Genomic DNA, 24,798 nt, shown 5'->3' with positions numbered 1-24,798 from the left:
TCCATTGCAACACAAACTTGGGGTCATTATTCTGGTGGTGTTTGGAGCTAAAAACTCCCTCCAGGTTCTGATAGCTTTCTCTCAAGTCCTAGGGAGGCAGATCGCTCTAAACCAGGCTGGTAAAGGTCTTTTTCAAAGGTGTCTCAACATGGCGTTGGCCACTGTTGGAAGACAGGATACTGGGCTAGATAGACCTCTGATCTGACCTAGTGTGGGCATTCTTATGTTCTTATGTAGTGCAGGTTGCTGCTAGTCATTGAAATAAGAGAAGCTGGCAAGTTCTTCCCCCTCTATTGATTCATATCTATCTAGTCATGGAGGGCCACCATCACTGTCCTATCTGAGCACCTCACAATCATTCATGCATTTATCTCCACATGCTCTTGTGATGCAGGGAAGTCCTGTTTCAACAATTTCAGCAAGCACAGGGGCAGACCCAGCTGAAGTGGGTTATTTGTAGTGGCTCTAGTACAGACGAAGGGTGCTGGATTTGGAGCGCTGGAGACTGGAGTTTAGCCTCCCCCAAACAGGCATGGTAACAGCAGCAGCAGTGCCCGCTTCCTTTCCCCCCCCCTCCCCCCCCGTGCCCCATGCAAGTGCCTGTATCCTGACCTAGAGTGCAGCATCTCTGGGGATGGGATGGGAGTTCTGTCTCAATGGCTACTCAGCCCTGGCTGCCTCTGCTGGCACTGCCAACAAGGGGTAGTTGGGTTTTTATAACGTGGGATTTCTTGAGGGGAGGAAAATCCTATCCAGGTTTCTCTGCAGCTTTCAAGCTCAGGAGCCAGCCATTTCAAGCAAGGGGGACTCCACCCAGAGCGAAAACCTTGTCCCTCAAAGTACTTGTTGCTGCTCCACTCTGTCCTTCACTCCATTGGCCTCTCAGTGGTAACAGGGAAGGGTCCCCCACAGGGTGTGCTGGGCCCTGCCTCTGGGGCATGAGCAGACCATTAGCTTTCAATAGAGGGGGATCTCTATTTTCACTCTTTGGCCAATGCTACGGTAACTTCCCCTGCACCTTCTTTATCCAGACTTCTGCCGCCCCCTGCTCTGCCTCTCCATGGGCCAGCGCTGCCCTTCTGCTCCAGTCTGTCTCTCTCTGTCTCACTCTCCTGGACGCATTTGTGCTGCGGCAGCTGATTACACATGCATCAGCTGCAGAGGATCAGCAGCCGGGAAGATAAACATAGGAGCTGGGGCAGGCCGGGTGTAGCTGAGTGACATCACACCCTCCTCTGTGCGGCTTCCGCAGCCAGATCAAGCTGCTGGCCAGCTCTGTCTGGAATGATATGAGACCACAGGAGTGGACCCAGCAAAATGATTCAGCTCTCCCTCCTTTCTCCCGTCCCTTCAGCCCTCCCAGTGTTCCCCCTCCTCAGAGGGATGCCAGTTTTTCCCCCTGTCCTGAGATATTCAGCCCATCCTGGCAGGCAGGTGGGCTGGCAGCCTTCAGCTTTGCCACTGTGTTGCTTCCCTTTGAATCTCTGCCCTGATTCTGACCATGGGCCCCAGTACCACACCTCCTGCCTTGATCAAGGCTTGGGGACCTATGTGGGCCCATCCTGACACTGCCTAAGGTACATGGGTGTCAGAGGATTCCCCGCCCACCTTCAGAGCCATACAGTAGCCTCAGCTGTTCCCGCCCAAAGTAGCAGCCTCCCATGCTGTCTGCTTTCATGACTTCACCTCAGCGGCTGGTAGATTTCTGTGGGCAGGAATTAGGTCTGTGTCATCACTGCTGTAAAGGGCAAGGACTCCCTGGGGAATATGTTCTGTTCCAGTGGCTAAATTTAGCTTCCTTTTTAAAGGAAAACCAAACAAAATGCATACCCAAATCTCTGCTCAGATGCCCTTGCATCCAGCCCCTACCGTCTCCTGCGTCACTGAACGGGGAGGCAAGGTGTGTGTGGGGGGGGAGTTCTTCTTCATCCTTCCACTGCTGTCTGCATGTTTCCACTGGCAGTCATTTGCTGTGGACTTGTCAAGCTCCTGCTTGCACTGGAGTTACCCAGGTTTAGGTGATCCTGCCTGAGCACCAGGGGTTGGACACGATGACTTCTCGAGGTCCCGTCCAGCCCTGCATTTATCTGTAGTGGGGACTTTGCAGAGTATATTGTTCATCTGGATGAGCCATGCTGAGGATGTCTGGAATAAGGATGGTCTTGTGAGGCGGGAGACCTGCCTCTACCACAGTATCCCTGGGCAAGTCCTGTAGGGCTAGGTTCACAAAGGCGTAACTTTTAGGTGCCTAGAGAATCACAGGGATTCTCGTTGCCTGAGTACAGCACCTAAGCTCCCCGTACGCTGTCTGGTGAGAGACAGGTGCTGCTGAAGGGGATTCACAAAAGCCAGCAAGGGACATGTGCTATGTCTCACCCCACTCAGAGATAGGCACCTAAGTCCGGGCCTCAGGGAGACGTCTCCCTCTGCTTGGGATTCTCAGCGGCAAACCTCTCTTGGTGTTAGGTGCCCGCATGGGTTTAGAACAAAGATGGCTGGGCGGGGGACCACCTCCCTCATATACCCTCTCCTTCAACAGGAGAGACAGTGGGAGCCCTACATCCAATCTGCCCAAGCTGACTGATTTGGGCCCCACAGGCAAGTTAGGCAGAGGAGCACTGCTCTTCCCCAGCTTTGTGAAGTGCTCAGGGCCTTAGTTAGCCAAATGTCCAGGGTGGGACTGCAGTTTGCAGGTGCATGCTCAGAAACAGAAACATAGGGGGTGTCAAGGTTCCTCCCCCACTCTGAACTCTAGGGTACAGATGTGGGACCTGCATGAAAACCTCCTAAGCTTACTTTTACCAGCTTAGGAGGTTTTCATGCAGGTCCCCACATCTGTACCCTAGAGTTCAGAGTGTGGGAGGAAACTTGACATGGTGGCAGAGTGGTGGGATTAACCTGAAATCATTTTGAGATCAATTCAAGATTTTTTGAACTAGAAATACAGATTTTAAAAAGGATTTTTTTTTTCCTTTGGGCTGCTGGTAAGCAGGTTTCCAAGTAGTTGGAGGTTTTTTGCTTTGATTTGGGGCCAGAGCAGAGACAAGGGAATTGTCTTTTTCTGTAGGCTGACAATCACTATCAGAGAATAGGTATTCTATTCCAGCACAGCAAAATTTTACAGCCAAGTTTTGTTTGTTTCTAAACCTCGGGTGTAAAGTTAGTTAAAAAACAGAGAGGTTAGGATGACAAAATCCACGGCTCGACAAAAGCTGGAATTAGTCAGATTTCAGGCTAAGGAAAAACAAAGGGAACATGAAAGACAGATAGAACTCATGCGGCTGAAGAAGGAGGAGAAGGAAGAAGAGAGGAAGCATGTGGAGGAGGAGAGGGAAAAAGAGAGGAAGCATGCACTGGAGATGGAGAAGGTAAAGGCTCAGCAGAGTATACCAACAAACCCTAGCAATCCTTCTCCAGGTACCACTCCCCATCCCAGAAAGTTCCCCACCTATAAGGCAGATGATGATACTGAGGCCTTCTTAGAAAACTTCGAAAGGGCCTGCCTTGGGTACAACATCTCTACTGACCAATACATGGTAGAGCTGAGGCCACAGCTCAGTGGACCCTTAGTTGAGGTGGCAGCTGAAATGCCTAAAGAACACATGAACAAGTATGAACTGTTAAAATCCAAGGCAAGAGTCAGAATGGGGATAACACCCGAGCAGTCTCGTCGGAGGTTCAGAGCCCTAAGGTGGAAACCAGACGTGTCATTTACCCGACATGCCTACCACATTGTGAAACATTGGGATGCCTGGATATCAGGAGCAAGTGTTGAATCTCCAGTAAATTTGCCCTTTCTAATGCAAATGGAATAATTCTTAGAGGGTGTTCCTGAGGAAATAGAAAGATACATCCTAGATGGAAAGCCCAAAACTGTAATCGAGGCAGGAGAGATTGGAGCCAGATGGGTAGAGGTGGCAGAGAAGAAGAAAGCTGGTCGCAGTTGGAGCGGAGACCAGAAGAGACAACCCCAGACCACACCCTATTACCGGGGGCCACCCAAGGCACCACCTACCTCCCAAAGAACCCTCCAGACACCTTATCATCCCACCACCCCGTTCTCCAGCAACCCACCTCGCCCCAGTGACCCGTCAGCTGGACGACGTTTTAAATGTAACGAGCTGGGGCATGAAAAAAGGCCAACTGCCCCAAGAACCCCAACAGATTACAGTTCATTGCACCGGGATCACACCAGAGGTCCGCAGGCCCAGATACCTCCCAGATACCCTTGGAGCGGAGGGAAACTGTGAGTGTGGGTGAGAAGAAGGTCACCGCGTGGAGGGACACTGGAGCACAAGTGTCAGCTATCCATGCTTCCTTAGTGGACCCCAATTTAATCAACCCAGAGATCCAAGTGACAATTCAACCCTTCAAGTCCAACTCTTTCAATTTGCCTACAGCCGAGTTGCCTGCCCAGTACCAGGGCTGGTCAGGAACGTGGACTTTTGCAGTCTATGATGATTATCCCATCCCCATGCTGTTGGGGGAAGACTTGGCCAATCATGTGAAGCGGGCCAAGAGGGAGGGAATGGTCACCTGTAGCCAGGCTAAACAAGCCGTGAGGCCTAGCTTTGTTCCGGAAACTTCTATCAGGACCCAGTCAGAGGTGATGGACCCGGACCCCAGGCCAACGTCTGCAACAGCAGTAGTGGATCCAGTCCCAGAGACCCAGACGGAACCAGTCCCTGAACCGGAACCAGCGGAACAACCAGCACCAGACCATTTGCCAGCACTGAATCCAGTACTTGCAACCTCAACACCAGAGGGCCCCACCGAACCTGAACCAGCAGCAGCCCATAACCCTTCACAAGAGGCTCAGCCGGAGCCTGAACCCCAACATAGTGTCCCAGCGGAGAGCGGTTCACAGTCAACGGAAACAGCCCCATCCCCTACATCGCTTCCAGAGGGACCAAGCATAGGTCCACAATCCAATGAGGAACTGATGTCTCCAGTATCAAGGGAACAGTTCCAGACTGAACAGGAAGCAGATGAAAGCCTCCAGAGAGCTTGGACGGCGGCATGGAGCAAGCCACCGCCTCTCAGCTCTTCTAATCAATCCAGGTTTGTTGTAGAAAGAGGACTTTTATACAAGGAAACTCTTTCTGGTGGACATCAGGAAGACTGGCATCCTCAGAGACAGTTGGTAGTTCCAACTAAATACTGGGCCAAGCTCTTGAGCTTAGCCCACGATCACCCTAGTGGCCATGCTGGGGTGAACAGGACCAAAGACTGTTTGGGGAGGTCATTCCACTGGGAGGGAATGGGCAAGGATGTTTCTACCTATGTCCGGTCTCGTGAAGTATGCCAAAGAGTGGGAAAACCCCAAGACCAGGTCAAAGCCCCTCTCCAGCCACTCCCCATCATTGAAGTTCCATTTCAGCGAGTGGCTGTGGATATTCTGGGTCCTTTTCCAAAAAAGACACCCAGAGGAAAGCAGTACATACTGACTTCCATGGATTTTGCCACCCGATGGCCAGAAGCAGTAGCTCTAAGCAATACCAGGGCTAAAAGTGTGTGCCAGGCACTAGCAGACATTTTTGCCAGGGTAGGTTGGCCCTCCGACATCCTCACAGATGCAGGGACTAATTTCCTGGCAGAAACCATGGAAAACCTTTGGGAAGCTCATGGGGTAAATCACTTGGTTGTCACTCCTTACCACCATCAAACAAATGGCATGGTGGAGAAGTTTAATGGAACTTTGGGGGCCATGATACGTAAATTTGTAAATGAGCACTCCAATGATTGGGACCTAGTGTTGCAGCAGTTGCTTTTTGCCTACAGAGCTGTACCACATCCCAGTTTAGGGTTTTCCCCATTTGAATTTGTATACGGCCGTGAGGTTAAGGGGCCATTACAGTTGGTGAAGCAGCAATGGGAGGGATTTACACCTTCTCCAGGAATGAACATTCTGGACTTTGTAACCTACAAAACACACTCCGAACTTCTTTAGCCCTTGCTAAAGAAAACTTACAGGATGCTCAAAAAGAGCAAAAAGCCTGGCATGATAAACATGCCAGAGAGCGATCCTTCAAAGTAGGGGACCAGGTCATGGTCTTAAAGGCACTCCAGGCCCATAAAATGGAAGCATCGTGGGAAGGGCCATTCACGGTCCAGGAACGCCTGGGAGCTGTTAATTATCTCATAGCATTCCCCACCTCCAACCGAAAGTCTAAGGTGTACCATATTAATTCTCTAAAGCCCTTTTATTCCAGAGAATTAAAGGTTTGTCAGTTTACAGCCCATGGAGGAGACGACACTGAGTGGCCTGAAGGTGTCTACTACGAAGGGAAAAGTGCTGGTGGTGTGGAAGAGGTGAACCTCTCCATGACCCTTGGGCGTATGCAGCGACAGCAGATCAAGGAGCTGTGCACTAGGTACGCACCAACGTTCTCAGCCACCCCAGGACTGACTGAACGGGCATACCACTCCATTGACACAGGTAATGCTCACCCAATTAAAGTCCAACCTTACCGGTTGTCTCCTCAAGCTAAAACTGCTATAGAACGGGAGATCCAGGATATGTTACAGATGGGTGTAATCCGCCCCTCTGGAAGTGCATAGGCATCTCCAGTGGTTCTAGTTCCCAAACCAGATGGGGAAATACGTTTTTGCGTGGACTACCGTAAGCTAAATGCTGTAACTCGCCCAGACAACTATCCAATGCCACGCACAGATGAACTATTAGAGAAACTGGGACGGGCCCAGTTCATCTCTACCTTGGACTTAACCAAGGGGTACTGGCAGGTACCGCTAGATGAATCTGCCAAGGAAAGGTCAGCCTTCACCACACATCTCGGGCTATATGAATTTAATGTACTCCCTTTCGGGCTGCGAAATGCACCCGCCACCTTCCAAAGACTTGTAGATGGTCTCCTAGCGGGATTAGGAGAATATGCAGTCGCCTACCTTGACGATGTGGCCATATTTTCGGATTCCTGGGCAGACCACCTGGAACATCTACAAAAAGTCCTTGAGCGCATAAGGGAGGCAGGACTAACTGTTAAGGCTAAGAAGTGTCAAATAGGCCTAAACAGAGTGACTTACCTTGGACACCAGGTGGGTCAAGGAACTATCAGCCCTCTACAGGCCAAAGTGGATGCTATCCAAAAGTGGCCCGTCCCGAAGTCAAAGAAACAGGTTCAATCCTTCTTAGGCTTGGCCGGTTATTACAGACGATTTGTACCACAATACAGCCAAGTCGCCGCCCCACTGACAGACCTAACCAAAAAGAAACAGCCAAATGCCATTCAGTGGACCGAAAAGTGTCAGAAGGCCTTTAACAAGCTTAAAGCGACACTCATGTCTGACCCTGTACTAAGGGCCCCAAACTTTGACAAACCGTTCCTAGTAACCACAGATGCGTCCGAGCGTGGTGTGGGAGCAGTTTTAATGCAGAAAGAACCTGATCAAGAATTCCACCCTGTAGTGTTTCTCAGCAAAAAACTGTCTGAGAGGGAAAGCAATTGGTCAGCCAGTGAAAAAGAATGTTATGCCATTGTCTACGCTCTGGAAAAGCTAGGCCCATATGTTTGGGGACGGCGTTTCCACCTGCAAACCCACCATGCTGCACTGAAGTGGCTTCACACTGTCAATGAAAATAACAAAAAACTCTTCGGTGGCGTTTAGCTCTCCAAGATTTTGATTTCGACATCCAACACATCTCAGGAGCTTCTAACAAAGTGGCTGATGCACTCTCCCATGAAAGTTTACCAGAATCAACTGGTTAAAATCGTCCTTGAGATGTGGAAAATATTGTTAGTCTTTATGTACTTGGTAGTATATTTAGAGATGCATGTGTCTTATTAACTCTGTTTTTCCTAGAGCTCCAGGAAGAAATCCCAGCCAGTGTTTCACCCTAGCTGAGATTTGGGGGGCGTGTCATAAATATAAAGGGAAGGGTAAACCCCTTTAAAATCCCTCCTGGCCAGAGGAAAAATCCTCTCACCTGTAAAGGGTTAAGAAGCTAAAGGTAACCTTGCTGGCACCTGACCAAAATGACCAATGAGGAGACAAGATACTTTCAAAAGCTGGGAGGAGGGAGAGAAACAAAGGGTCTGTGTGTCTGTCGGTATGCTGCTTTGCCGGGGATAGAACAGGAATGGAATCTTAGAACTTTTAGTAAGTAATGTAGCTAGGTATGCGTTAGATTATGATTTCTTTAAATGGCTGAGAAAAGAATTGTGCTGAATAGAATGACTATTTCTGTCTGTGTGTCTTTTTTGTAACTTAAGGTTTTGCCTAGAGGGATTCTCTATGTTTTGAATCTAATTACCCTGTAAGGTACCTACCATCCTGATTTTACAGGGGTGATTCCTTTACTCCTATTTACTTCTATTTCTATTAAAAGTCTTCTTGTAAGAAAACTGAATGCTTTTTCATTGTTCTCAGATCCAAGGGGTTGGGTCTGTGGTCACCTATGCAAACTGGTGAGGATTTTTACCAAACCTTTCCCAGGAAGTGGGGTGCAAGGGTTGGGAGGATTTTGGGGGGAAAGACGTGTCCAAACTACGTTTCCCAGTAAACCCAGTTAGAGTTTGGTGGTGGCAGTGGTTATTCCAAGGACAAAGGATAAAATTAATTTGTACCTTGGGGAAGTTTTAACCTAAGCTGGTAAAAGTAAGCTTAGGAGGTTTTCATGCAGGTCCCCACATCTGTACCCTAGAGTTCAGAGTTGGGGAGGAACCTTGACAGGGGGCTAGGGGACTTTGACTGTGAAAATTAAAGGCACCAAGTGATTTTTAGGCACCTTCAGGGTTTGGGGGCAGCTGAGTGGGGGTTTGTGAATCCCAGTGGGGCAGGATTCTGGGATTTAGGTGCCTAAAGAAGCAGTTAGGCACCTACGTCCTTTTGTGAATCAAGCCCTTAGCCTCTCTGTGCCTCAGTTTTCTATTTATAAAATGAGGATAATGATGCTGCCTCTCTCTCTGGTCTATTTAGACTGTCAGCTCTTTAGGGTAGGGGCTACCTCTTAATATGAGTACGTACAGCACCCAGTATAATGGGGCTCCAATCTCATTTGGGGCCTCTAAGTGCCACTATGATATAAATAATGATAGCTTACATGTGACTAGCACCATGTCCCAAAGTGCTTTACTGACTTTACACAACGTGTTTAGGAATTGCTCCAAGCGTACCCCCAACCTCACTGAAATGCAGCTGTCACTGGGGTAGAGTGCAGCAGCCATCTACCAGCACACAGCAACAGTATAATATTTAGGTCAGGCAGCAAATAGCCAGTTGATTATGGAATAAAAATGTTAGGGAGGCAAAACAACGTGATGGGGGTTTATAAACCCCACACTGGTTAACCGTCGGTTAACAGGAGCCTGAGCACAATTAGGCCAGTAGGTGGCACCTGGAGGGGTTTTAGGCATGAGGAGAAGCTGGATCTTCACACAGGAAGAAGCTCAGGGCACTGCACAAAAGCTAATGAGGAGACCCAGAGGAGAGGTATCTGGGAGTTTCCTTCTGTGGGCTACAGGCTGAGGGGGAGACCTGAAGTTTGGAGCTAGAAGCAGAGGGTCCAGAGCCAGAAGGAAGCCAGGAGGTGGGTGGTCCTGAGCCAGATAGAAGTAACTGTGATATTTGGCCTGGGCAGATTGAGTCCTTTGACTCAATGGTGCTACACTGATTCATACCTGCTGTGGTTCTGGCCTCATGTCTTTAGAGGGCTCTGTTTTGTGGACAACATGGTTACTATCAATTACATTAGGAAGTGTACTGCTCTCATCACTAAAGTCACCTGTCCCTGATAAATAACTTGCATATCAGAAAATAGGTCTAGTGGTCAGAGCAGGAGGCTGGGGCAGGACTGTGTGATTTGACTCCTAATTCTGACACTGAATTGCTTTATGGGTGTGAGCAGACTATATTTGAACTTCTTGCATTAGTTTACCATGGACATATGGGTATAACAGCCCCAACATCATGCTGGCCTTCTGGTGAGGGTTTCCAACATGCTTTGAGAATTTCAGCTGGTCTCTGTTATATAAGTGGTGTTCTCCTCCTGCAGATAACTGACACTGATAACTTTTGCACCCAGCCTTTGTGGCCAGTGCAAATAGTAACAGATGCCTAACTACCTAACTGTGCTTCTTATTTATGGGCTGTCATGCTAGACAGGAAGAGAAGAGCATCTACTGTCTCTGTGAGTAAGGCCTGGAGACGATCAAAACCAGAGAGTGCTCTAGTATAGAGGAGTCGGAGAGCAAAACTGTCCCAGGCTTGGGGGTCTTCAAAGTCAACATTGTTAGCAATTTTCCTGCTGATCTCTGTAGTAGAAACCTCCAGCTAACGTGCTTATCCATCATAGCTGGATCCAGTGGCAGACAATGGAGGGGGTGGATGGTGCGGGATGCTGCTTGTTGTGGGTTTCGGGGAGAGGGAACAAAGAGTCCACACCCCAACCAAACACACTTCAGGTCACTTCCACGCTTGTCTACAGTGGGCAGGGAAAGAGGAGCTGTATTCTTTCCCCAATACCAAAAGATGAATTTATGTCACTGGAGTGGTGAAAGCTTGTACTGGCTGAGGATCTGCCCCATGTACCCAAACAACCTTCCCAGAGTGCTATATGTGCCGGTCATCAGCTGCTCAGCTGTCAAACCTCTAGTTTACCCTCTGGGCAATGTCTTTCTGCATCATCAGTACTAAAACCTGTGCTGCCCTGAAAATCAGGTTTTAATGTAATATGAAAATAAATAGCACAAGGGAGGCCACTCATATTGCATTGATTCATTTCCCAATTGTCTGGAGTAGAAACCGCTGAGTATGGATTTACTTGAGACTGCCATGCAAATTCCAGTTAGCTCTAGGAATGAGAGTCCTTTGCAACTGGGTTTTGAACCAGTTTGCTTCAGAGTACATTGTATTCTTGTTTGCAATTCTGCAGAGCTGCTTTAGCCTGGTGAAAAGCCCTACCTATGCTAATAATAATGTAGCTTTTTATCCTTATAATTCATAAATAGTCCTATTATTGTAGTGGGTGTGTGGCTGTCTGCCTGAATCTAGACTAACACTACAAAATAAACAAGGCAGATTTAATGCTGGTCATGAATTGTGCCTTAGATAAACAGTACAATGAGCTCATCGAGCTGGGACTTGTATACAGCTGACTCTAGGGCAGCCAAGGAAAGCGGGCCCTTTCCAGACTATTTCACGAGGATTCAGGAAATCTTGGACTGAGTCAGATGTGAGTGGCTCTATGGCCTGTGCCATGCAGAGGGTCAGACTAGATGATCATAATGGTCCTTCCCTCAGTCTACAAATCTAAATGAATACAGGGTTGGAAGTGAACAATCCCATAACTTAAAGATTCTTGCATATTAGATAAAAGAAAAGGAGTACTTGTGGCACCTTAGAGACTAACCAATTTATTTGAGCATGAGCTTTCGTGAGCTACAGCTCACTTCATCGGATGCATACCGTGGAAACTGCAGCAGACTTTATATATACACAGAGACTATGAAACAATACCTCCTCCCACCCCACTGTCCTGCTGGTAATAGCTTATCTAAAGTGATCATCAGGTGGGCCATTTCCAGCACAAATCCAGGTTTTCTCACCCTCCACCCCCCCACACAAATTCACTCTCCTGCTGGTGATAGCCCATCCAAAGTGACTAGCAGGAGAGTGAATTTGTGTGGGGGGGTGGAGGGTGAGAAAACCTGGATTTGTGCTGGAAATGGCCCACCTGATGATCACTTTAGATAAGCTATTACCAGCAGGACAGTGGGGTGGGAGGAGGTATTGTTTCATAGTCTCTGTGTGTATATAAAGTCTGCTGCAGTTTCCACGGTATGCATCCGATGAAGTGAGCTGTAGCTCACGAAAGCTCATGCTCAAATAAATTGGTTAGTCTCTAAGGTGCCACAAGTTCTCCTTTTCTTTTTGCGAATACAGACTAACACGGCTGTTACTCTGAAACCTGCATATTAGATGTTCAAGTCATCTCAAAGAATCTGTTACCCAGATAAGTAATTTTTTTACTAAAGGTGTTCTTCGGGCTAGTTTTAATGGAGACAAGAAAAAATATAAACGAAGCTGGTGTGGGAGCAAAACTGTGTTCATTTGGCATTTTGGGGTAGTTCTTATTTCAGCACAAAGACAGCTGGTGTGCTGAGACCACTACCTACCATGCTGACCTAGATAGTCTCATTGTTTCCTTGTGCTCTCCCATCCGCCTCATCCATGTATTGTCTCCTGATACTCGGAATCTAAAATCTTTTGGAAAGGAACCAACTTTTTGTCTGGCCAGTGCCTAGCACAGAGGTGGGCAAGCTACGGCCCGAGGGCCACATCCGGCCTGCGGGACCCTCCTGCCCAGCCCTTGAGCTCCCAGCCAGGGAGGCTAGCCCCGGCCCCTCCCCTGCTGTCCCCCCTCCCCTGCAGCCTCAGCTCGCTGTGCCAGCGTGGCTGGCTCCTGCTGGGTGGTGCTGCTGCTAGTCCTGCCGCTCTGAGTGGCATGGTAAGGGGGCGGGGAATGGGGGGGTAGGATAAGGGGGTCTCGGGGGGCGGTCGGATGGGGCGGAGGTTCTGGCAGGGGGCAGTCAGGGAGCAGGGGGTGGTTGGATAGATGTGGGAGTCCCAGGAAGCCTGTTGGGGGGTGGGGGGTAGTGGATAGGGGTCAGAGGACAGGGAGCAAGGGGGTTGGATAGGGGGTGGGATCCTGGGTGGCAGTTAGGGGTGGGGGTCCCAGGAGGGGACGGTCAGGGGACAAGGAGCAGGGGGGTTGGATGGGTTGGGAGTTCTGAGGGGGGCAGTCAGGGGGTGGGAAATGGGAGGGGTCGGATAGGGGGCAGGGGCCAGGCTGTTTGGGGAGGCACAGCCTTCCCTACCCGGCCCTCCATACAGTTTCGCAATCCTGATGTGGCCCTTGGGCCAAAAAGTTTGCCCACCCCTGGCCTAGCACAATGTAGTCCTGATCCATGATTAGGGCTCCTAGTCTTCACTGTAATGTGAATAATCATACGAGACTGACCTGTTTTATCAGGTGGGGGGATGGGGGGAAGCTTTGTTTGTGCACTATGGCCCTTTAAAGCCAATGCAAGTCCTGCACTGCCCAGCCTGATGGTAGAATTCACTGGTGTGGATTGTGGTACACATCTTGAATCTCTGCAAGCTTGAAACACTTGTAAATAAATGCAAGCCAAAAACCCCACACAACCCTACCTCCCCATCTGCAATGATGTGTTTCAATCAGCAATGCCATTTAATGACTTAAAATGCAACAGTTGAAAATTCTATGCATAATTTCACATGCTTCCCTGAGTGCAGAAACTCACTCATGTTGGATATTGTAGAGATGTAACCTCATGAAATAGTATATGTACGTTTGGCACCTCCACATCTTATACCTATCAGATGCAACCCCCACCCGACTACTTGACCTTTAAGATAATGCCATACAATAACAAAACCACATTTAATACATGTATAATGTATTTAATATGACACATGAATTTTTCATAAAAAGGAACTTTCCCTGGATTTTCAACAAGGTCTCTGATTTCCCCTACTACTGGACAGTTAATATTTTCCAGTATCAGTGGAGAGTGGATGATGGTAAGAACCCTGTATCTAAAATATGCAGTCATACTCTACAAGTCAGAGTGACTAGTAATAGCAAACATTCACTGCATTAGATTGCATGTATATTCTGACTGGGCCTCAACACTGTGCAAAACTTGGATCCCTAGGCAGGCGCCTTCTACAGCCATACAAAGTAAGGACTCCCAGATCCTACAGTTCTCCCTGTCCCCAGCTAGAGCACTGCTAAAAGACGCCTAGCACATGCAATCTAACTGTCCTTGCAGCTGAGTTAAAACCTGTGTCAGTCTGAGGCTTTAGATCAATGACTAAAACATGGATCGATCCCGCTGGTATTGCAGCTTTAACCCACTTTGTAGCCAGCCCCCCGCCTCAATTATAGTTGAGTGCGGGTGGAGCTGAACAGTGCAAATAGGGTGAAATTGTGGTCATAGTGGTCTTGGCCAGGTCGGGAATGATTTAACGTGACTGGATGCCATCCATAATGGCCAGCCAGTCAAAACCTAGTTGGTCACAATCCTACTTTTAAGCCTGGTTTTCAAGTGGTGGCTCGCTGGTATCAATGAGCCCTGGATCTGAACATAATACAAACCTGGGCAAGATCCATTGTAAAACTGGGATGGAATCAGTATGTTACATCTAATACAATATTTCAAGACCTGACCCTCGGTTCAGGGTGTGTGGGGACAAGCCTGAGGCGTGGTAATGCTGCGTTCCAATTGGCATTCCCATAACAGTCTCAGTATTGAAGGTTATAGTGGTGCTGGAAGCCTTTGCGTTCCTGCTCTGTTTCTGGGCTGTCTTGAAAGGTCAAAACAACATTACGCTAATTATCCCAACCCCTGCCGACCTGCTATTGTCTCAGCTTCTGGCGTTTTAGGGAGAAATTATGAAAACTCACTTATTGAAAAAGCCTTTTAAGAAATTACTCCCACTTCATTTAGAATTTCCTGCTCTAATAACTTCTGTTTTTGTCCTTCACTTTGGGTCACTTGTCCTTGTGGGTTTTTTTCCCAAAGCCAGCTTTTCAGGTCTGGCCACTGGCCACCTCAAGTTCAGCCATGCAGAGGCATCGGGGAGAGAGAGAGAGAAAGGAAGGCTGCTCTCCTATGGATAAAAGGGTGGGGCATTGAGCTCAGTTAAGGGCTACTGGTGGCCTTCCACTTCAGAGGATGCCCTACCTCTGACTTGTGCTTGCAGAATTCACTGAGCTGGGGCAGGGTCTCTGTCTCTGTTCAGTGATCCCCTCTTGTATGGAAAGGTCCGTATAATGATGCTACTTTTTGGCTCACGAACTTGGGACCTCTCCAGGCCTGTAAATCCATTTTAGTCTCATAGCCCATTCCCACCAGATCCCTTGCCTAGTTCTTCAGATGCTTTGAGTTTCGCCTCTGGTTATGAGGTAATGACACTTATGTCCGCAGCACCATCTAGCAGGGAAGGTTCTGTCTCAGCCTCTCTGAAGTGGGCATTTATTTCCCAGTTCCACTGGCTGGCTTCCTTGATTGCCTAATCCCTGATTTTTCCCTCCCTCCCTGCACTCCCCTCCCCTCTCAGCACACCTGGCAGTGCTTACTGCTTATTCAGCTGTCACAAGATAACAGATAATTTGGCAGTTGATTGTAGGGTATTAGATGGATTTAAAGATTTGGGTTTATTGCTTTCACAATTATAGTCAAACCCTCTTAATATCACTCCTGGTTTATAACACGCTCCCTCTTATTATCCACAAATCTCCAACCCCCTGAGCATGTACCATTCCATAGGAGGCAACTCTGGCGATTGTTGACTCTTCTTGCCATTCCAGCGTGTCTGCAGCCCCCCGTGTGTGACACTGAAAGGGCCTGACAGCATTACGCCAATGTACTTGGCGGATTCTAATAAGCTCTGTCTTTCTGCCATCTCCTGTTCATATATCAAACCTTTCTCGAGTAAAACTTCCCCTCCTTGTGTCTCCATGGCTGCTATGTTCTAATCACGGACAGGGAGTGCATGGAGTCATAGAATATCAGGGCTGGAAGGGACTTCAGGAGGTCATCTAGTCCAACCCCCTGCTCAAAGCAGGACCAATCCCCAATTTTTGCCCCAGATCCCTAAATGGCCCCCTCAAGGATTGAACTCTCAACCCAGCGTTTAGCAGGCCAATGCTCAAACCACTGAGCTATCCCTCCCTTGACTCAGCCTTTCACCATGGAGGCCTGAGAGAAATCAGTTCATGGTCTCAGCCCAGTTCCTAGGGGACACGTTTCCACATCAGCCACCACCACTGGCACCCCTTCGTGGCTGTTAATGGCTGACTTGTCACAAGGTGAGATGGGCCCTTTAAGGGAGTTGAACTCGGCCTCTGCTGTGCCTGCCTGGCTCCCAGGTTGTGGACCTGAGAGGCCAGAGAATGGGTGACTGAGCATGTGAGCAAGAGCTAGGCCTGCTGGAGGTTATAAGAGGCAGCCTGAGCTTGGCTCAGCCGGGAGGTGCAGGAGTTCTGGAGAAAGCATGCAGCTGGGGGATGGGCTAAGTACAAGGCCAGAAGGGATGCCTGGAGTTGGGGCTGCAGAAAACCCTCGCGAGTCAGAGAAGGGTCTGCAGTGAGTGGCCCTGCAGGTAATCAGGGCAGTGCTGAGTTGGAGGGTGGACAGTCCACGGTACAGGGTCCCATCGTAAGGGGATGGCATGGACCCCCCTCCCTCCCCTGCAGTGCCACCTGGTGCAGATCACCTCAGTCAGCGCAGGGTAAAGCTATTGTCTGGACAGGACTAAGAATGATTCCCCCCCCCCCATTGAGGGGGCAACAGAAGGATTGAGCCCCAGGGAAAGGTGACATGAGCCCTAGTACGTAGAAGTTGTGAGCACATCCTGGTATCAACACAGGGCAAAAGCCAGGAAGGACAAAAGCTGCTTAGCTCAGGGAGGGCAGAAACCCTTTACTAGACAGGGGGAGGGACTGGACTTGATTCCCAGAAGAGAAGGGCTGTAATAAGAAGGCTGGCCTGAGGGCTGAACCTCAACTCTCCCATCTGCTGGGAGGGAGACAGGAGGCCACCAGTGAGAAGAAGGGAAACTGAAGCCCAGACATGTGACAGGATGATGTAATGGGTTCTTACCGCTTCCCACAGGCCAAGGGCTGGGTGGTCCATGTGGAGCACATTCTCCTCCCACTTGTGGGCCTTGTCCCCGCTAGCAAATGGGATCATGGTAGAACATGCCCTGGAGAAGTTGTGTTCCCTATCATAATGTCAAATATGGCTTTGCAGTCCATGTGGCTAGGGACTTGTGTCCGGTGGTGAGCAAACCCTGCTGGAACCATGAGCCAGAGCAAGCTCCATTGTTGGGGTGATATAGGAGCGTTTACATTCTTGCTGCCTGTTCTGACGCTAACTGGAGGACTTACTGTCAGCTCAGCACTAAACTAACTAGGAAAGGAAATGAAAAGCCCTCTGGAAGGAGGTGACTTACTTGATCTGTGTCCTTTAAGAGTGTCCCCCAGCCACCAGTTCTTGCTGCCCTTAATGCTTAGGGTAAAACTTGAGCACTGGGTCTAGTGAAATTGTGTTGCTTTTACCTTTTCATGAAACCATCCAAAGAGGCCCTGTTTTCTTTGCACATGTGTGAAATTTCTGCTTTGCACTCTTCCCCCAGGAAACACTCTAAGAAGCATGAAGCTGCCATTCAGACTGTTATGCTTCTTTCTATGAGGATTTGACCATTTAGCCCCCCCCCCCCCCCCGACACTATTCCCAACCTGCTCCTTCTATATTGGAGCTTTCTAGACTACAAGACTTAGGGCCCCTCTCCAAAAGGGGATCCTTACACTTTTTGGCATAAGGGGCATGTGACCCTAAGCACCCCTGTATTCACACCCTGCCTGCTGTTGTAATAACCTTTGTACAAAATATGTCTTGGGGTATCATTTTAAAAACTCATAACTCACTGATTACTTACATCATGCAAGAATAGTAATATATAGTGTGTATTAAGAGAGATAGCTATATGCTAGAATTATTACTAATGTGTGTTTACCGACTCCCCTTGATATGCCTGGCTTAAACAGGTCTATCCTAGACAAAGGAACTTGTTTGCTTCTCTGACCAGCCTGGTCATCCAGCAGAAACCATGAAAGTTCATTTTTCACATATTGGGTCAACAAAGCTCTCACACTAATAAGTGGGGGAGGAGACGGCCTGGTATCTGTGCCCCAGCAGGAGAGAGAAGGTTGGTCTGGGTTTTACTTTTCAAATAATACATTGCAAGTCTTTACTGATCAATAAAGATGGAGGTGGGGGGCCCTGAACCTTAAGTGATAAACAACAATCAACTGATTTATAATACAGTAATATTTTATATGAAGCATATTGAGTGAAGTTGTCTCTTTTGAAAGCTTCTGACACTTGTGGTATCACTGAAATGGACATATTAACGCAATAGGAGAAAACATGGATACTCAATGGTTTTATGCTTCTAAGTGTGTGGACAGGGAGAAACAGATGCCTTCTCTCCTGTCTGGGAGGGAACCTATCTACGGGTTTCCTATGTAAATTAAGTATGGTGGAATCAAAACAAGGGAAGCGCCATTTACATATGGGGTGGGGGATGGGAAGCCCACAAGCAGGGGGAAAACAGCATGCGGTCACTGAACTTCAGAAGACATAAGGAAGGACAGAAGCCACCTTTGGCATCCATCACTAGACAGACACAAGGGGAACAGAGTTTTGGCAAGCTGAGAAAGATGGGTCTTTCAACCAAGGTGGGGCTGAAGGTTCTGACCTATATTCAGGTTCTAGAACCAATCTTAAACCTGTACCTTGCTAGATTGTTTGTTTGACTCTTGTGTGTTCACTTTTATTTGCTTGTAACCCTTTCTAACTTTATTCCTTTCATTTGGCATTGCTTAACCTAAGTGTTGTTAAAGCCTTGTTGGTCGCAGAATATTTGACATAGGTTGGTGAGGTAATACCTTTTATTGGGCCAACTTGTCTCTCTATAGTTCATTAGTTTTTTTGTATTTTTTTTTTTTGCTTTACTAGAAACTAACTTGGTGCTGTGTTTAAATGGAAGGGTGTATTTTGCCCAGTTAACTTAAGCTGCAATATGCTTTTGTGCCTTTAGAAGAACAAAGGAACCTTATTTCTCTGAACTGTCCACAACAGGGCTGGATGTTGCACGGCACATGGCTTTGGGAAAACTGGGACTGTGGGGGTGTTGGTTGCAACCAGCAAGGGAACCCCAAGGCTGGCGGAAGCCAGTGTGGGGTGGTAGACAGGCTGTTAGCCCTGATCCCACAGCTCAGACCCTATCAAGCACGCAGACACTTCACTATGTGAATTGCATGCTTGTAGGCAGGTTGTGAGCATCCTAGGCTTGGAACTACAGCAGCAAAGCATTGTAAGGCACCCAAGGATGTAGGGCAAGAGGTGACCAACCCCTCACTGGCTGGGATTGCACCCTGAAGGCCATAAGAGGTAGTAAGTGCCCAACTCCAGTAAATTGCTTAGACCTGGGGGTTGACACTTCCTTCTGGGACAAATTGCTTGTAGTTGTTTTGCTACAGCTTGGAACTACAGCATTGCAATGCAAAGGTGGTCATGCTGGCCCCCACTAAGCCACTACCAGATATCCCCACTATTCCCCAGCTCAGACCTTATGCGGTGACTTAGAATCATAGAGATGTAAGGTTGGCAGGGACCTCAAGAAGTCATCTAGTCAAGCCCCGTGTGCTGGCAGGACCAAGTAAACCTAGGCCACCCTTGATAAAATTTGTCTAACCTGTTCTTACACCTCCAGTGATGGGGATCCCACAACTTGCCTTGGAAGCCAAATCTAGAGTTAACTATCTTTATAGTTAAACCTTTTCCTAATGTCTAACCTACATCTCCCTTGCTGAGAAGTAAGCTCATTGCTTCTTGTCCTACCTTCAGTTGGTCAGTCAATTGATCAGTCCTCTTTATAACAGCCTTTAACATATTTGACAACTTATCAGGTCCCACCTCAGTTGTCTTCTCTCAAGATTAAACATGCCCAGTTTTTACTACATTTCCTCACAGGTTTGTTTTTCTAAACCCCTTATCATTTTTTGTTGCTCTCTTCTGGCCTCTCTCCAATTTGTCCACATCTTTCCTAAAGTGTGGCACCTAGAACTGGGCACAGTACTCCCACTGAGTCTTCACCACTGCCAAGTAGACAGGACAACTATCTTCGTGTGTCGCCTCTGTTATACACCCTGGAATTATATTAACCTTTTTTTCCCCCCACAATTGCATCACAGGCCATTGAATCAGCCCCTAGAACAATGGGCTTTGAGTATCTACCTACCTGCTTCGTCAAACATGGACCTATGGCCTAGAGAGGGTTCAGCAGCATAAGTGGTGTGGAGCCAAAAGATGCAGGGTCCCATCTAGTGATACCTCATAGTAATAATAATACTTAGAATTGCACAGACACTAACTAATTGAACACCTCATCCCTGTGAGTGCAGTACTAGCCCCATATTGTGATGGTAAAACTGAGGCACTGAAAGGTCCATGCACCCTGGTCAACAGTGATTCCCTGTTAGGGCTGGGATTGGTACTTGGAATATGGTTCCTAGCCCTGTATTCAGTCCCCAGAACCACACAGCTTCTCTAGTAGCACATGCTTCAAAGATAGAAAAGGCAATTTCCTGTATAGTTTTCAGTATGAGAACTCTAGATGTGTGAATTCTTCATGCCAGCAGGGGGGGCTGTTGTTACTGTGTATATAAAAAGTGTAATAGATTGCTGGGATAGGGAGCATGTAACTCACATTGGTGATGCCAATGTGGTGTTCGGGGCTAAGGTTACGTTTAGCTAATAGCCATTAAAAGCTGCTTTGACAGGCAGACCATCTTCCTAATCCTAGTCCATCTGAGGCAGGCATAGCTGTCCAGTCCAGGAGACACATGGAGGTAACAGCAGTCTGGATTTCTACAGTAGTGCAAGCATATCTGGGACCAGCCTGTCAGGTCATGGGAGAAGCAGGGCTGTGAGTTTTAGAATCATAGAATATCAGGGTTGGAAGGGACCTCAGGAGATCATCTAGTCCAACCCCCTGCTCAAAGCAGGGCCAATCCCCAATTTTTGCCCCAGATCCCTAAATGGCCCCCTCAAGGATTGAACTCACAAACCTGGGTTTAGCGGGCCAATGTGTTCCTCCAGCCCCCCTACCAGATGTGGGGAGCAGACTGAGCTTCAGGCTAACAAGGCAAGGCAGAGCCTCAAAGTGCAGGGTCCCACAAGTCCTTGTTTTAAGACTAGCCCAGTGTGGAAGCCAGTTGACAAGCGTGACCTGGATTTCTGTGCTCCTGCAGGATAGACTCAGTATGTCCTTGACAGTAATTGAAATAGATGGAATCAGAATGGATCCACGTATCCTTCTTTACCTTGGTGAATGGAGACATATGTTTAATTTTCTGCTAATTCAGTCTGGAAGCTCCGGCTCATTCTCTAGTGCACAAATAATGATCACCCCTGGCAAGAGGCCTCCCTGCTTGATATGCGCCAGTTTGTACAGTAGCTTTCTGCTGGAGCTTCCATCTGTGACATTTGAATGGAAAACCACTAGAGCCTGGGTTAGAATCCTCCATGGACATGGGTCTGTGACTAACTGGTTTTTGTGCGTGCTCAGGGCGCTTACTCCTAAAACAAGGCTGTTCTGCTCAAAAAGTCCTCTGTATCCACTGAATACGTGGATCTGTTCCTTTAATTCACTAGATGGGAGCCTGTGTGTGAGGGACAAGATGTGCCAAGTCTGACTGTATGTGCTTGGCCGCTGACCACAGTCATGTATTTATGCAGCCACTGCTGTCTACAGAATGGCACCCATCCATTGGATTGAACACTTGTGACCCTCAGCTGTTTGGCTGGGAGCTTCAGAGCTGGCTGTGTCTCTGTCTGTGAGGGAGAGTGTGTGCTAAGCTGGCTTTATGTACCGTGCCTTGTACCAAGGCCCTCCGTGATGGAACATGTCTGAGTGAGCTCATGTGAGAACATCTCTCTGCTCAGCTAGGGAAGCTGCTCATTCCACTGGCTCCTGTTTAACCTCTTATTGTCTAGTCTGGGACTGGAGGAACATGGTGTCCAGATTGCCATCTTCACAGATCTCTAGAGAGGGGGCAGCAGAGGCCTCACCTCCCTGCTTTGCACTTGTCACAACTGTGTGTGTCCAAGGCAGCTGCCAACCAAGTGACTTTTCTGAGTAAAGAAGTGCTTGCCAAAGCACTGACTGTTAAGTCACAGGTTACTGGGAGCTTATAATTAGTACTCTAAGCCTCATGGTTGAGCTAAAAGAATTAGCAGCTTTGTTCAATACACTTAGCTCTGCTGATGGTCTGTGGGAAGTGACTAAGGGTACATCTACACTGCAGCTGCAAGGGCACTTCCTGGCATGAATAGACATTGTGCCAGCCCTGATCGAGCTAGTGCATGAAAAGAAGCAGTGTGGCCATGGGTAGCTAGCCCATGCTTGCCCAGTACAAGCCCAACTGACCCTTCTGGGGATGTATGCAGGGGGCTAGCCTGATCCTCTGCTGCTGTCTCAGTGGCAAAACTGCTATCTTGAGCAGAGCTAGTATGTGTCTGTCAAGCTGTGCTGGGAATCCCCCTCCCAGCTGCCTACCCTAAGGCTGTCCTGCCCCAGTATACACTCTGCCCCAGGTAAAACATAGGGTGTGTTCCACAGGAGCTGTCTGTGGTGGACACTGCATAGTTCTCATTGGGAACACACAGTATTTTCCAAGCCTTTAAAAACCTAACCAAGCTCTTTTAAAAACAGCATTAGGTGCTACTAAAATAGTACTGCCAAGGTCCTAGCAGTGCTAGGCACAAGGTAAGACTGTCTCTGCCCCAAAGATCTTACACTGTAAATGTGTGAGGGAGGAAAATGTATAATCCCCATCTTTCAGGTGAGGAACCACAACAGTTACTCAGTCACTAGAATGCTGATCTTTGGAGGCCCAAGATCAATGCTTCCTCTCTGTAACTAGTCTAGTCTGGTGAGTTTAGCCTGATTAACCCCATTTTACAGATCAGTTCACTGAGACTAAGGGACTTATTCAAGATCTTGGACATTGGAAGAGCTGGCAACAGAACCCAGGTGTCCTGAGGCCCAGTCCCTGCTTTAAGTGCCAGACTGCATTCTGTCCAGGGGAATTAAAAATTGGTGTTTTCTGGGGTTAGGGGTGGAAACTGGTTTCCACTGATTCTTCTGCCCAGTTGGGCAGATGTGGAAGAAACTGGCTGCTGTGACTGGAAACCTCCCAGCAAACTGAACGAGGAGTTGTGATCACAGAGACTCTTGTGTCCTGCTTGTTTTGTGCTAGTGAAGAAGTGACTTCCTTCTTAACTCACTTGCTGGGGTGTTTGCCTAGCGAGACCTGAACTACCTCATTCAGCTGATTGATTCTGCCTTAAACATGATTTTCCTAATTGCCGCAGCCACTAGCTGCTGTTCTGTTGCTGTTTGTTTACAGGGCCGCATGCATAAAACCCTCAGGGTCGTGTACAGGGGGAGCGTTGCAGGGAATTTCCTGTTGCAATGAGGTGTGAAGATGCACAGCAGGCAGCTCACAGCTGGGCATTGCTGGCAACTGGCCCGTAGTAAAAGCCTCCTTCCAAACCAACTGAGATGCTCCACCTTGCTGTTGGGCAGCCTTTCCTTTCCTCTGGCAAAGCAGGCCATTAGTGGTTACAGTACTGGTAAGGGGCCTCAGCTGAGAGCTGGGTCCTATTGGGCTGGGTGTTGTGCATATGCATAGTCCCCGCCCCGAAGAACACTCACAAAACAAAGGGTGAGAGAGGAAAGAAAAGTCCGGTGTCCTGCCCACGGTCCTAGTGCTGGGTGGGGAACAGTTTTCACATCCTGAGAATTTTTGAGACTTCAAAACTTTTCCCCATTTGGCTGAAAGTCCAAATTCTCATGTCCACTGGGACGAGACGTGCTTTATCATGCTGAGAATTTCAGTTTTCCTGATTCTATAGTGTATTATTAGCTTGGGTGGGGGCAGAAAGATGGAAATCAAATAATTTAAACTGAACATTTTAGGGCCTGATCCATTGAAATCAAATGGAAAAGGAGGACTTGTGGCACCTTAGAGACTAACTAATTTATTAGAGCATGAGCTTTCGTGAGCTGCCAGTAGGCTTTGAATTAGGCCCCCGGGGAGCAGTATCTTGGGGATTTCTGTATTTAAAGCTAATCATTTATATTACCTGAAGCCATGGAGTCTCCCAGCTTTTCAATGGCACAAGTCGTGATCCGGCACAGATCAGTGTTAATGGTGTTTCCATTGGCTTCAGTGGGTGCGAGTGCAAGACTCTGTAGAACAGCCAGGTGAATCCTGAATTATTTGGGTCATTGGCAATTCTGAAAATTATATATGATTTGACCCCAAACATTTTTTTTAAATTTGAGCATTGTTTAACTTCAGCATGTTGAAAAATAAAATGGAAGGAAACGTCAAACTGAAAAGTCGTCATTTTTGAATGGAAAAATCAAGGTGTTAATTTTGAAAATGTCAATGAAACATTTCAACTCTTGTCTTGGTTTAAATGTTTTTTTTTCAAAATTGGCACAAATTCACAATGTTTGTTGCTGAATCTGGGGGGCATTTCTTGTTAAAAGATTTGGATAGAAAAATTTCCCGAGCTCTACTCCATAGTGATTTATGAGAGCAGTTGCTAAATGTAAAAGGAACTTGAAATGGCAGATGGGAAGGAAAATAAGATACGACTTTTGGCCCAGGTCACCTGGAAGATCAGTGTGCGGGGAGGGGGTTCACTTGCTCTCATGTTGCCTTCAGGCACCTTGGGTTGCTAGTCGCCTACAAGCTTTGTGCATTGCTGGGGCTTCTCTACTGGCTGGCCCACACAGAGGGGAAGGAACCTACCTGTATCCAGCTGGACTTCACGGGCAGTGTCTGAGCAGCTCACGATCATGGATTCTAGCCTCTTAAGGCCCCTGGGAAGTAGGAGGCGGTGTCCCCATTTTACAGCTGGGAACTCGCGAGGCAGCTTAAGCAGTTTACCCCAATGTCTCATAGGAAACCTGTGGAAGAGCCAGGAATCCAATCCAGGTCCCAGGCTGGTGATGTAGCAGGAGTGGAGGGTCTGATGCTTAACTGTAGCTACGAGACAGATCTTGTTCGCCTCAATCGGGAGCGGGCCTTTGGCGGCCGAGGGGGGCTGGTCCCAGCTCCCAGGGGCGTGTGCCCTGTGTAGTGATGGTGGCCGTCTGCCGGACACA

The 24,798-nt window shown here is 48.2% G+C and overlaps 1 protein-coding gene across 1 annotated transcript in view; it reads left to right on the top strand.

Annotated features, from left to right (window-relative positions):
- The window catches only part of TNR (tenascin R), a 375,512-nt gene that overhangs the window by 53,935 nt on the left and 296,779 nt on the right, over positions 1 to 24,798 (top strand). The window lies entirely within an intron of this gene.

This window comes from Lepidochelys kempii, chromosome 8 (assembly GCF_965140265.1).
Source record: "Lepidochelys kempii isolate rLepKem1 chromosome 8, rLepKem1.hap2, whole genome shotgun sequence".
Lineage (NCBI taxonomy): Eukaryota > Metazoa > Chordata > Testudines > Cheloniidae > Lepidochelys > Lepidochelys kempii.
The sequence above is the reverse complement of the archived record's forward strand: the minus strand, read 5'-3'. Positions and strand labels throughout refer to the sequence as shown.